The sequence below is a fragment of the Homalodisca vitripennis genome, unplaced genomic scaffold, assembly GCF_021130785.1.
Source record: "Homalodisca vitripennis isolate AUS2020 unplaced genomic scaffold, UT_GWSS_2.1 ScUCBcl_7900;HRSCAF=15775, whole genome shotgun sequence".
Classification (NCBI taxonomy): Eukaryota; Metazoa; Arthropoda; class Insecta; order Hemiptera; family Cicadellidae; genus Homalodisca; species Homalodisca vitripennis.
The window spans coordinates 12,682-26,454 of NW_025784014.1; the positions used below are offsets into that span (position 1 = coordinate 12,682).

At 34.4% G+C, this 13,773-nt stretch overlaps 1 pseudogene; it reads left to right on the forward strand.

Annotated features, from left to right (window-relative positions):
- Positions 1-273: 273 nt before the first annotated feature.
- On the forward strand, positions 274-11,500 carry LOC124374321 (annotated as a pseudogene).
- Positions 11,501-13,773: the final 2,273 nt, after the last annotated feature.

The following is a 13,773-nucleotide window of genomic DNA, read 5'->3' on the forward strand; positions in this document are numbered from 1 at the left end:
TGGGGTTCAACACCAATGATGCTATTAAAAGATCCAATATCAAACTGATCGAATACATAAGAGTCTCAAAACTTGATAACCTCAACTTTGTCATTGTTCCAAATACTAAATATACCTTGCATGATCATACCAAACATGGCCTGCACTTTAATGCAAGCGGTAAAATTAAACTCTCAAACCAAATTTGTCTTGGAATTAAGAATCATGTATCCAAAAATATACGAGGTTACGTCATTCCACAAGCTACTGAGAGTGAACTAATTACACTTCCCCATGAGACATACGTGGATGCTGTCAAAGGGATCACTGATATACCTGGAGGAGAAGCAGAGTTCACCACCTCAACTACATCAGAAGTGCTGCAGTCACATGAGGAAAGAGACAGTCCAGTGCCAGTGCTTACCACAACTATAACAAAACTTGACAACAAAAACTTGTACAGATGATTTTTTAGGGACACAGGTTCCACCCCCAGAGTTGCAACACAGAACTTAAACCTCTTCCAAAAAGTAAAACACAGACATAAAACTTTGTTAACAAATTCTACGTTCAGCATAGTCCACCAAAATGCTCAAACTGCAACAAATAAGTTAGATGAACTTTCTCTTCTATGTGAGGAACTAAAACAAGACATTTTCATAGTTTTCGGAACACGGATTTACAAACGAAACAATAAATTTTTTCAAAATTATTAACTTTGATCTGGCCCAATCCTTTCAGCGTCAATTTTATAAGGGAGGTGGAGTAGCAATTTTAGTTCGAGATCGAATCAAGTCTGAGCCACTGAGGTTTAATGTAGGAATTGAATTAGATTTTGAGATGGCTGGAGTTGAGGTCTGCTTGAGTTCTCTCGGGAGAATTGCTGTAGTTGGTTTGTACAGATCACCAAATGGCCAATTTGGTGTTTTTTTCGAGAGACTTGAGCGGCTTCTAAACTATCTCCTCAATAATTTTAAATATTTTGTTATAATGGGGGATATCAATATTAATGTTTTAAATATGAATGATAAGCAAACCCAACAGCTTAGAGACTTGCTCAAATCTTTTAGTCTTAGCTGGTCTGTGAACTCGCCAACTCGTGTGACAGCGACATCGAGCACTGCCATTGATAATGTCATAACAAACGTACTCAATAGTTCTGTGTCAGTGCTGAACACTGCTATATCCGACCATTACGCACAGGAGGTGGTGATCCGTGGATGTTCAGTGAGCCAAGAATCCCACAACATTATTTTAAGGAGAAATTTCCATCCACATAATATAAATCTTTTAAATAAATGTCTGGCAGATGAAAATTGGATTTTTTTAGATTCTTTTACTTCTGCAGACACAATATTCGACTCCTTCAACAGTTGTTTCATGTTCCACTTAAATGTTTGCTGTCCCCTTAGGAAAATAAAAACAAAAGGTAAAGTTCAGAAGAATTCTTGGATAACACCTGGAATTCTGATTTCTAGAAATAAATTAAAATTCTATAATGAAATATTCAGGAACACTAATGATTATAGATTCAAATCCTTCTATAGAAACTACAAAAGAATTTATAAAAAAGTAATAACTGCTGCAAAATCATACGAAATAAACAATAAACTAAAACAGTCATCTAACTTTTCTAAGACAGCTTGGAACATTATAAAAAACTCAACAAATAAAGCATCTTCAAAATCCATTCAGCTTGATGCTGATGGGATAAAATTAACCGATCCAAATGCAATAGCTTTGGAATTTAATAAATTTTTCTCCTCAGTGGCTGGTTCTCTTGATGCTGACCGTGAATTGGAACTGGATACAGTCACCACACATACCCCTGCTTCATCTATGGTTCTGACTCCTGTGTGTGAGGACGAAGTGCGACGTATTGTAAGAAGTTTTTCAGCTAAAACTTCCAATGACATAAATGGCATATCAATGTGGCTTATAAAACAATGTTATCAGCACATATTAAGCCCATTGACAAAAATCATAAATGTTTCTTTTGAAACTGGCACATTCCCATCCGCACTCCAATTGGCAAAAGTCGTACCTGTTTTCAAAAAAGGCGATCCAAAGTTAGCGGATAACTATCGACCAATTTCAATTTTACCTGTTTTTAGCAAAATTTTTGAAAAACTGTTCCTGGACCGACTTCTTAATTTTCTTGACAAACACAAAATTTTGTCTGATCTACAATTTGGTTTCAGACCAGGAAGATCAACTTTTGGAGCAATCACCCAACTTGTAGACTTTATTGTGGAGGGCTTTGAGACACACCAAAGAACGCTCAGTGTCTTTCTTGATCTCTCAAAAGCGTTTGATACTGTTAATCATGGTATATTGCTACACAAGCTGGAAGGCTGTGGTGTACGAGGGACAGCACACCAGTGGCTCCACTCATACTTGAGCAGTAGAAGTCAATGTGTTCAGGTCCAGAATGCAGTATCAAGTACTATTAGAATATACCAAGGAGTCCCACAGGGATCAATCTTGGGTCCTGTCCTTTTCTTGATTTATGTGAATAATATCCATGCGTCAGCCTTATATGGGAAAATCATTCAATACGCAGATGACACGACTCTCTGTTTCCGGGCTGATTCTCTAACTACATTGGAGATTCAAACCTTCATTGATCTTAACTCCTGCATTCAAAATTTTCTGGTAAATAATCTCAAAAACTAATCATGAAAAGACAAATTACATCAACTTCTGTTTACGTGGGTTGAATACTTATGAAACCCCAACAGTAATGATGGATAACATTGTTCTGGAAGAAACTGATTCTGCTAAATTTCTAGGAATACACCTAGATAAAGGGTTAACCTGGAAAGTTCACATTGAAAGTGTATGTGCTAAATTGGCAACTGGAATTTTTGTCCTTCGCAATTTATCAAAGTTTTGTACGTCTGATGTCTTAATGATGGCTTACTATGGATTAATATTTCCATACCTGTCGTACGGAATTTCTCTGTGGGGCAGTTGTGCCATATCAAACTTGGAAAGAGTATTCAGACTGCAGAAAAAAGCTGTTCGAATCATCGCAAAATTGAACAACAGAGAGTCATGTCGAAGTGCCTTCAGGGAGCTCAACTTGCTAACTCTACCCAGCTTGTATATTTTAGAGACTTCATTTTACTGTCGATTTCAGTGTATATTGACGCAGGGCAGTGATATACACAAATACGAGACAAGAGCTCGGGGGCGCTTTCGAGCCCGACAGCATAGAACAGCAGCATTTGAACGCCTCCCTTCTCAAGCTGGGATCAAATTCATTAACAATCTCCCTGAAACACTAAATTTAGAAACAAATCCAAAAAAAAATTTTAAAACCCAATTAAAACACTACCTGGTGTCTTGTGCTTTTTACTCAGTTGGCGAGTTTATGGAGCACACTTGGGATTGATATTCGCGGCAGTGTTGCAATCCTGGGGGTTGATCCCACGAATTATGAATTTTGTTTTTTTTGTATGTGTATGAATGTGTGCCTGCGTGCAACTGTATGGAAAGTCGAGTGAATGGATTTAGTTTTTAAGATAAATACCGTAAAAAATTGGTATTATTGACTATTGCAATACAATGTAATATATATTGTCAACGCAATAAAATATATTCTATTCTATTTATCCCCACTTGGGATATAGAATCACACTGGGGGCAGTTGTGCACACCACAAGCTAGAGCGAGTCTTCAGGCTCCAAAAAGAAGCCGTAAGAGTAATTCTGAATTTAAACAATAGAGAATCGTGTAGAAACGCGTTTAGGGAGCTGGGCTTTCTGACTCTGCCTTGTCTCTACAATCTCGAGTTGATCCTCTACATTCTCGAGGTGATCCTCTACATTCTCGAGGTGATCCTCTACTCCGTGTCGAGGTGTGCTTTGGTTTGGGGAGGAAATGTTCACCAACACGAGACGAGAGGCAGGGACAACTTTCGAGTCCAACAGCACAGGACAAATGCGTTCAGAAACTTACCATCCCAGGTTGGTGTCAGATTGATCAATAGTCTCCCTGAACACATCAAACATCAAAATGGAAAACAATTCAAAACTCAGTTGAAAACCCTTCTGATTTCGAAAGCATTTTACTCAGTTGGCAAGTTTATGATGGATCGCTGGGATGATTGAAATCAAAAATTCTCAAAGATCAGCAAAACAAATAAATTTGCTGGCCTTGTAAATTGTGTGAAAGAGGCGTGAGTGATATAATGTATGTCTGAATGGTCTATTGGTCAGAATGAATGAATAGGTGAACGATTGTGATACAATGTGTGCATTTTCTGTTCACAATAAAGTTTATTATTATTATAAATATTACAAATACATCTTTATAGTTATATTTATGAAGTATTAATTCATTATTTTTACAAACTGTTTTATCTGTAAATTACATTAATTTATAAAAGTAGTTTTTAAACATGTTGCAAAGAGAGAAATGTGTACTACAGCTTTAAGGCTTGATGTTTAAGATAGGTTTGACAAATTTTTGTTACCTGCAATTCTTAAGTAACCCTACACAGTAAAAGGTTAGTTATCAACAAATCAAAATGTATCAGCCAGTAGGTCATACATATTGTTTTTATTCTCTTAAAACAAGAAGCTTAGAAATTATACATAGACCTAAAAGGACCTTTGCGCTATTTTCAGAGTGACAGGATATTCTGGATGGGTAAGGTTGGGATTAGGGGCTGCCTCATGGCAAGATCCATGAGGAAGAAATTAGGGCACTAATCTCAGTCATTAAAGAAAGAATGGGAAGCTAGCTTTGAACCAGCCTCTGCAGTCAAAGAAGGCAGGGGGCAGCACTCTTCTGCCCTTATGTTTAGGTTAGCAACAACCCTTAACACTTGGGAGCCCACCAACTCTTAACAGTCATCTACTGCAGTAGACTAGACCTATCGAATTACCATTACATCTTTTTTTTTTTTTTTTTTTTTTCCTTTGGGATATTGGGGTGGATTCCTAGATCCTCACACGTCAACCTGAGCTTATTGTGTGCCCCTTTGATGTTAGAGGGGTAAGCCTATCTTCGTGCCCTTAATTAGGCTAAGAAGCTTTTCCCCGATACTAGCATCTGGTTCGTCGCCTGGTTGTTTATCACCGAAAAGAGCCCTTCTCCTTGCTCCCAGTCTCTCACACCATTACATCCCAGAATCTCGACATTTGCGGTTAGTGATGTGCCCCACCTGAACACCCATTAGGTCGCCCAGATTTAAGTGACACATCGTTTTTACTCTTTCCAGTCAAGTTTCAACTGGAAGGTATAAACCAGCCAGAAGTGAATTCTCCTGGGCTTGTCATACATACTTAAGTTTGATAATGAATGTTTACAGGAAATTCCAGGAAGTAATAAAAGAAAAGGAGGGTGCGCTGGGGATCGATGCGCTGTCCGCCAACCTGCATGTCCTGTTACGCACGCTGCTGCGGCTGACGTGTCTAGACCGCACAGGACTCGAGCGGGGCTCAGAGGCGGCGGAGCTGGTCACGCAGCAGGTCCGCGCATCGCTTACCGACTTCAACCGCCTTCCTCAAGGTCAAGGCCATCCGCAACTTCAGCCTCGGATCATATCCTTCTTAGGCAATTCTTGTCTTTTAAGTTGGATGCAATACCAATGAGTGTCTTGTAAAGAACCCATTCTACATTTTATGAAATCATTGAATACAAATTTAACGGAAACTAATTTCTTGTAAATCATAAATTAATTTTAACATATGTTAAAATTATAGGCTGGGTAAGTTTACAATTAAGAAAATCGACAACGTTGAGACTTATAGTCAAAGTTAATAATTGCTATTTATAGTCACTTGTGTTTGAACTCTCCTTTTTCTCTATCTCTGAGAAAGTCATTTTTGGCAAAATATCAATGATTTAGCTTAGTATTGTTTAACTGTGAATATTTAATTAAACTATTAATGAGTAAATATATTTAACTGTAATTCATTTAGGTAAGAGTTTATTTAGATAATTAAATTTTAAGAGGTGGTTGTGGTTGGCATCGATTTTTTATATTAAAATATAAATGGCAACACTTTTATTTTTTTAAGTTGTGTTAAAAATAAAATATCTATCAATTAAAAATGTTTAAATGCAAAGAGATTATTTAACTATGTATTTAACTTTTTTTTTTAATATGCAAGTAACATGACCATATGATTGATTTTCCTTAATCGTAGTTACGAGAACATCATTAACCATCAACAAGTACCTGGAGGAGTTTCCAGGGTTAGTACACTTTCTGTACATTGACCGCACGAATCACCGAGTCACTGCACCCAGTTTGGACTTCTCCTCAGAGGAGACTGTGACTCTCACTAAAAAGAAAGTAAGTAAATTCTCTTTACATATTACAAAGTACCGTCTGTTATATAAAAGTTGATGAAAACAATTTAAATTAAGAAAATATTTCAATTTAAATACCAAGTCTTAACCCTTCCCATGCTGTACACCGATATATTAGAATGGTACACTTTGACCAAAACGCCAAATACAGCTATATCCGATGTTATAGATTATGTTTCTTGGAAAGTATTTTAGTTCACAAAAGGCTTTCAAAATGCCAAGTGCACGCTCTGTGCTTATCAGGATTGCCAAGGAAGTAGCCTATTTATAAACTACCTTCTCTCTGCAGCAGCGGGAAGGGAGTGCCCTTTGTCTAACTCCGACCACCTGCTCTTCAGTTCTGTGTCTCCTACAGAGCTATAACCAAAGATATCCGCAGCATGTATTACTGCTTTCTTGGTTGTCACGAGCACATGCTCGCGGGCATGTCTGTTACGTTTCTCGTTATTATTCTTCATCGTGTGGTAGTGTTGTGAGTAGTTTTAAATATTTATTCTTGTTTTATAGTCAATGTTAAACTTTTCAATTTTATTATATTTTACAATGAAATTAAAATTTTATTTTAAATAAACAATTTTGTAAATAGTTCTTTTTTATTTTTATTAATAAATTATAATAAATATAAATTTTATGTTAAATGCCCTGTTTCATACTTTTTTACCTTTTATAATTTAGTTATAGTAAAAATTAGCTTTTAACTTAAAGAAAAAACATTTTTCTACTTGTCTTGGCGTTATAGGAAAGTTAATGGATTTATTAGTGGCTTGTGAAGGGTTGAAAATGTTTAGAAAATGGTTGATACTACTAGTGCACATATCAGTGCATTCTCAATGCAAGTGACAACATAGTGATCTCTCATACTCTAGTAGTAGCAGTAAATATGACATCCTATCACACAAAAAAGGTAGTGTGAGGAAAATGTTCACTACTGGACAAGTCAGAGTTGCTGGGTGTCTTGTATTTATAACTGATGTGCTGCAGATTCTGAGTATTTATAACTGATGTACTGCAAATCCAGAGTATTTATAACTGATGTGCTGCAGATCTGGAGTATTTATAACTAATGTGCTGCAGATTTGGAGAATTTATAACTGATGTGCTACAGATCTGGAGTATTGATAACTAATGTGCTGCAGATTTGGGAGTATTTATAACTGATGTGCTGCAGATCCGGAGTATTTATAATTGATGTGCTGCAGATCTGGAATATTTATAACTAATTTGCTGCAGATTTGGAGTATTTATAACTGATGTGCTGCAGATCCGGAGTATTTATAACTGATGTGCTGCAGGTCCGTAGTATTTATAACTGATGTGCTGCAGATCCGGAGTATTTATAACTGATGTGCTGCAGGTCCGTAGTATTTATAACTGATGTGCTGCAGATCTGGAGCATTTATAACTGATGTGCTGCAGATCTGTAGTATTAATAACAGATGTGCTGCAGATTTGGAGTATGGTGGAGTTCAGTCGCACTCATCTTCAGGATGGACATTTGGCTGTCATGTGGAAAGATTACTACTTTCAACTACGCCTACTATCTTTGGTTTGAGGATAACACGGTGAGCATAAATTATAGTATTATTTTGTCTTCTTTGTGTTCAAGGGCCTAATTTTCTTGCCTGTTATTTCATTCTACCGTAGAGTTTTGTTCCATATTCTATTTGAACCATGCATCTTCTTAGCTACCCGCATATACGTTGTTTCAAGTTCAAGTTCAAGAATCCTTTATTTCATTTTAATACAATACGGAATACAGTTTACATTAATCATTCCCAATGCACCACGTACGGCGCGCGCGGGAATACAGTTGTTTGTATTTCACACATTCATCCTTTCCAGACACTGACTGAAACGAAAATAAAAAAACTGCTTATAACTTTTAACACATTACTCTTTATCAAATAAGCATAAATACAGAATAATTATCTATGTGATCAGATAGATTTGAAAGATGAGTAGTCATTCACTTATTCCTAATTATAATTTTGACTCTCAACACACAAGAATTTTGCACCCACAGCAGTTTGTTGCAATTTTTGAAATTCTGTAGTATTATTATAATTAACGATATCAGCAGCTTGAGAGCTTGTCTTATCCCTTCTTTTCAAAATAATTAAAAAAGCTAAGGACAAGCACTGGAAGGTACATTCATAAAGGAACTGTGTTACTGTAGATCATAAAAATTTAACAGTAGTTTAATATAACTTTACAACGTTTTACTATATGAGAGAGAGACCAGCCTGTTGTGTTGTTTTACTCAATAGTTTATATGATGTAGTGTAAAATTCCAATATTAAATTTAACTGGTTTTTATACAGGGCTCTCCAATAAAACCCAAGGTCTGCCCTTCCACCGCTGTCAAGACACTACCAATGCCTGGGATTATTTGTGGGGATTTCTACAGGTAAAAACTAGGCTATGTCTATTTCTACAATTAAGTAGTTGATCCTTGCACTGGCTTTGTTAAAATTGTACTCTTTTTAGCGTAAGATGTAAAGTTTTACAACTTTAGATTTATTGGTAGGTGAAGGAATGCCAAAGATTCATTTAAAAAAAGAAACAAAATAAACAAGAGCGATCTTAACATTCTCAATTTTATTTTTTCCAAGTACAGTACTAAGGTATGCAGGGAAAATTAGAAATTAGCGCAAAATATTCAAGCCGTGCTGAGCATTGAAAGAAAATTTCAACATCTGATCTAAATAAAAGCAATATTTTCCACTCACCTTGATCACGACTTGGAACTCAAACTCATCTCATCTCAAACTCATCATTCTCCCAAAATAAATGCGAAAGTTGTAACTTATCAGGTAAGCTAAGATCAGGTTGAGAGTAAAAAATCCTAGATTAAAGATAAGCACTGCGCTAACCTGTTTGCTCAATCCTGATCCTCAGCTGTTTGATAACTTTACTTTAACTGAACAAATTAAACATCATTAATAAAACCTGGGAATTAATGCACCGACTCTTCTTAACCCTCTTAAAGCCTCAAAATATGTTGTCTAAGATCTTAGAATTTACAACTACTGAAAAATAATTCATTAAAATGAAACTTAAAACTCTCATACAACAACACTAATCTTTAATCTTAAAAAGGATATTTTTGAAAGGTAAAAATAAACTGATAACATATATATATATATATATATATATATATATATATATATATATAGTTTTATTATATAAGTCCTGTATTATATTACTGTAAAAGAATAATTCATTTCTCAAATGAAAAAATAATTTTCAAAAATTAATTACTCCCTTTAACTTTCATGCAAGTGTGTATTGTTGTAGCAAGTACAAAATACACTAAGTATTGAAGTGGTGTCAGGCAATTTAAACAAAAAAAATTGTTACTTAGTGATTCATGGTCTTCTTTCATAGAACTTAGCCACTGAGTAGAGTCAGTAAGGGCATTCTTCAATTTTCCTCCGGAGAGACATCTTATTTTCTCTGGCAGTAGGTTATGCAGCTTCATGCCAGTGTAAGAGGGTTTCTTCTCATAGTGGGAGAAGTGGTGAGCTGGGAGATGGTATCTTGTACTATATCGGGTGTTTAGTCATGAAGATCTCTACCTTGTGTCAAAGAATGTCCAACAGCATACATTAGAACTTCTTTTATGTAGAGTTTTACCACAGTCGTGATCTTTAGACTTACAAATGCTTTTCTCAACTTTCCCTGAAGCCTAGCCCTGATAAGGGTCTTATAGCCCTCTTTTGCAACACCAATACTCTCTAGAGATTACTTGCTGAGGTTCCTCTCCACACCACTAGTCCATATCTAGGGTGTGTTTCAAACAGAGAGTGATAAGCTACTTTTGCAGTAGTTGTATTACTTATTGATATACGCTTTATCACATGAAGCGAAAAGTTAAGTTTAGGAAGGTGGGTGTCAATATGTGACCAGGAGAGGCTCTCATCAACAATGACTTACTTGCGGTTTCTGTTCACTTCAGGGATTGCTGGGACTTCTTCACATCGTCTCCCAAAAGCTAGTTGGTTTGTCTTCTCTGGGATAACTACAAGGTCATTTTAGTGGCAATATCAATAGACCATGTTTAAGGCCGCACCCGAGTGCGTATTTGGCTGGTAGCAAATTTCTGGGAAGTGTAGCATACCAAACTCTCATAAGTCAAATAGATCTACCCATTGTTGCCATATACCATCACTATGATCGCAGCCAATTTTCAATGTCATATCGTTTCAGGTCTTTCACGTAAATCTTACTTTCACATTCTGAAGAAGACATTGATGTGAAAATTATGGATGATGTAAAACACATTGTTAATTTAAAAAAAATAAAAGCTCACTTTCAGAAAGAAAAACCAAATTAAAAGTAAATTTCCTCCTGTTGAAAATTCAAAGATTCAGTAACTCCAATAGTTCAGTGAGGTGTAAGTGTACTTTGCAGGGAAATAATTAGTATTTCAATGAATGTTTAGAAGATTAAAATCATTAAACCAAAGAACCAACAAATAAACTCCCTCTGTTGCTTTACAAAATCTTCGATAGTTACCTGAGATTACGATTGTATTGTATTCGTTTTTGCCTCCGTAGACTGAATTTAATTTTGCTATTCATTCCTTTACTTAAGAATTGTGTTTATTGTAAGTTCCACAATACTTTTTAGTGTCACATCTATTTAATTATGCAAGTATTTATTGCTGATTACGTTTTCTTTCATAGGAAGTTGGTTGAAGCTTGTTTCCCGAAGTTAGCGGCCTCCAAGGTCCGATGTTATGAGCTCTACTGCATCCACTTGGGCTTGGCAAACATCGTCCTGCGTGCTGGAACATTCCCGCCGTCTGGCCGCTACCATCTTCGAGGTCACCGGCCAGCCGAACCCTCTAGACATCCTCTGAACATTCCACTCCACTCTCGTGTCCGCCAGTTTTGTTACAAATCGTTACTAGAGGCCAAGCCAATTCGTGCACGTAAGGTGTTTTTACATTATTAAGAAAGTTCGATGGGGAGTGTTTTGTACCATACGATTCCATTTTATATTTATTTTTTATAGGAAAGAATATTGTAGTATTTAAGTACTAGATACAACAGTCTAATTTAAATTGACTAGCTTATGTATTTAAATCTTAACTGAGAAAAAATGGTTTATCTAGAAGAAATGCTTACGTACAGACCTCTTGTTAAAACGTTATAAATAGAAAATAAATAAAGTAGCTGTTAAAAAGTCACAAAATTTGTATAGTTTTTCTTAAAGCCAAAGAAAAGTACTTATCACAAAAATAAAGCTACCTGAAAAAGTTGGCGTGTAAAATACTCATATTATTGTAATGTATTTATTACTTATTAATATAGTTGTAAATTGACTGAGATTTAAACAATACTTTTAATTGATTAAGAATCATTAGAAAATAAAACTATTAAATTTCACTTAACAAAGATATTTTTGGGCGTTAATAATTTTTTAATTTATATTACACATTTTTAAGTATCAATCTGGGCATTAAAACATTACATTATAGGTTTCGTTTAACAGATAATTTGTTATAGTATTTACAGCATCTGATCATACTGCTAAGAAACAGCACATATTGGTTATTAGTTTTAAAAATATTGTTCATCTTTGTAATTTTCCCACATTAACCCTCCGACTTGTAGTATTTTCCTTAAATCGTTTTTCCCAGTTTTCTAAGCAATTTTAAAAAAATCTGTAAAACATTGTTTTTGGTATCATTTTGTTTTCCACAGTGGACAGTAAAATACAATGCTAATAATTAAATAGGGTAAATATTTTAATTTGATCTTTTTACAGCGAGTGGGGAAATGTTTTTGTTATTTGCATGTAAAAAGGGGGGGGGTTGTGCCTTAAAATATAGTTCAGTATATAAATTTCAAATTCCAAAAATAGCCTAAAGATCAAACATTTAGTTTACTTTTATAAGAGTCTTTAGGTAAATAAATTAGTTTTAGCGCAAAAACTGAAAGTAGTATAAGAAGTAGTTATGGTCAAAAACAAATAAATTTTTAAAAGTAGTTATAAATTGTTGTAATATTTGGTATAATTTGATGTACAATAAACTAGAAAACACTGTAATAATAAATAATTTGAAAAAAACTAAAGTTTTAAATTGTTATGGTAGTAGAAATAAAAAATTGTATGTTTCCTTAAAAAGGGATACTACATGATAAAAACAATTATTGTAATAATTTTTTTGGGTTTTGTAAAATTTTATAATAACCTAAATGACACAAATTTAGTCAAAAGTAATATTTTTTTATAAAAACTATAAAACACTTACAAAAACAAAAACGTGGATGGAAACTATTTTTTCTGCAAGAACGAAAAACAGTAACGTCATTCTAAAATCACTCCGCCGTCGTAGAACAATAAAAAAAGCAGTACTATGTTCAACAACTCTTTCCAATAGTATATGAATTACATGAATATTTGAATGTTTATGTACTATAACACATGAGATTGAGCAGGCTGTCCAAATTAACGGATATCCGTTGATTGGCATTTAAAGAACGAAAATAAACAATGGATATTCGTCGAATGGCAGTCGGAGGGTTAAAGTATAAATTAGTTATTATTTACCATGTCATAAACTATCATGTTAGAAACAAGTTACGATAATTTGTACATCTTAAATTAAGGGGATGTCTTACTTTAGTGGTTTAAGGTTGGTTTCTTAGTTAATCAGGGAAAATACACTGAGTTAAGCAAGTTTGTCATGTGCAATATATATATTAAACCGTACTTATTATACATTTTTAAGTTAGTATTTCCTATAGCACTAACCCCAAATAGGTGAAAGGCATATTAATTTACGTTTATATGACTTTGTTCGAATTGAATTAACCTCAAGCTTTGTCTGCATTAAAAAGTCAGTTATTTGGTTGATCTTGGTTATCAACATACAAATATCTGTGCGTTGTCACCAGTTAATACAAAATAAAACTAGTCATTCTTTTTTATCTCTTAATACCTTAGCAGGAACACTGTATTGAAGTAAACCATACATAGTCATTATGAGCAGCACGCAAGTTTTACTGTGTTTTATTTTTAGTTTAGGTAAAATTAGTAATAATTGCCACCTTTTTATATTGTAATATTGTTGTTATTAATATTTTAAAACTTGTTATCTAGATCTTTTTTTATAATTAATAGAACAAATTTTCATAGTCTAATGAATTATGCATTTATTATTGACTCAACCTATAAATGAAATTGTCTCCTGAAGGGAATTATCCGAGAACTACTTAATATTTGTATAACAAGGTTCTTTATAATTTATTTCTAGTTTTAATTTAACCCTTCACACGCTAGTAATAAATCGATTAACTTTCCTATAACGCTGAGACAAGTAAAAATATTTGGTTTCTTTAAGTTCAAAGCTAATTTTTATTATGACAGTTATAAAAGGTTAAAGCAAGAAAAGTATAAAACAGGGTATTTTACCTAAAACTAGTGTATTTATGAATAAAAATAAAGAAAGAACTA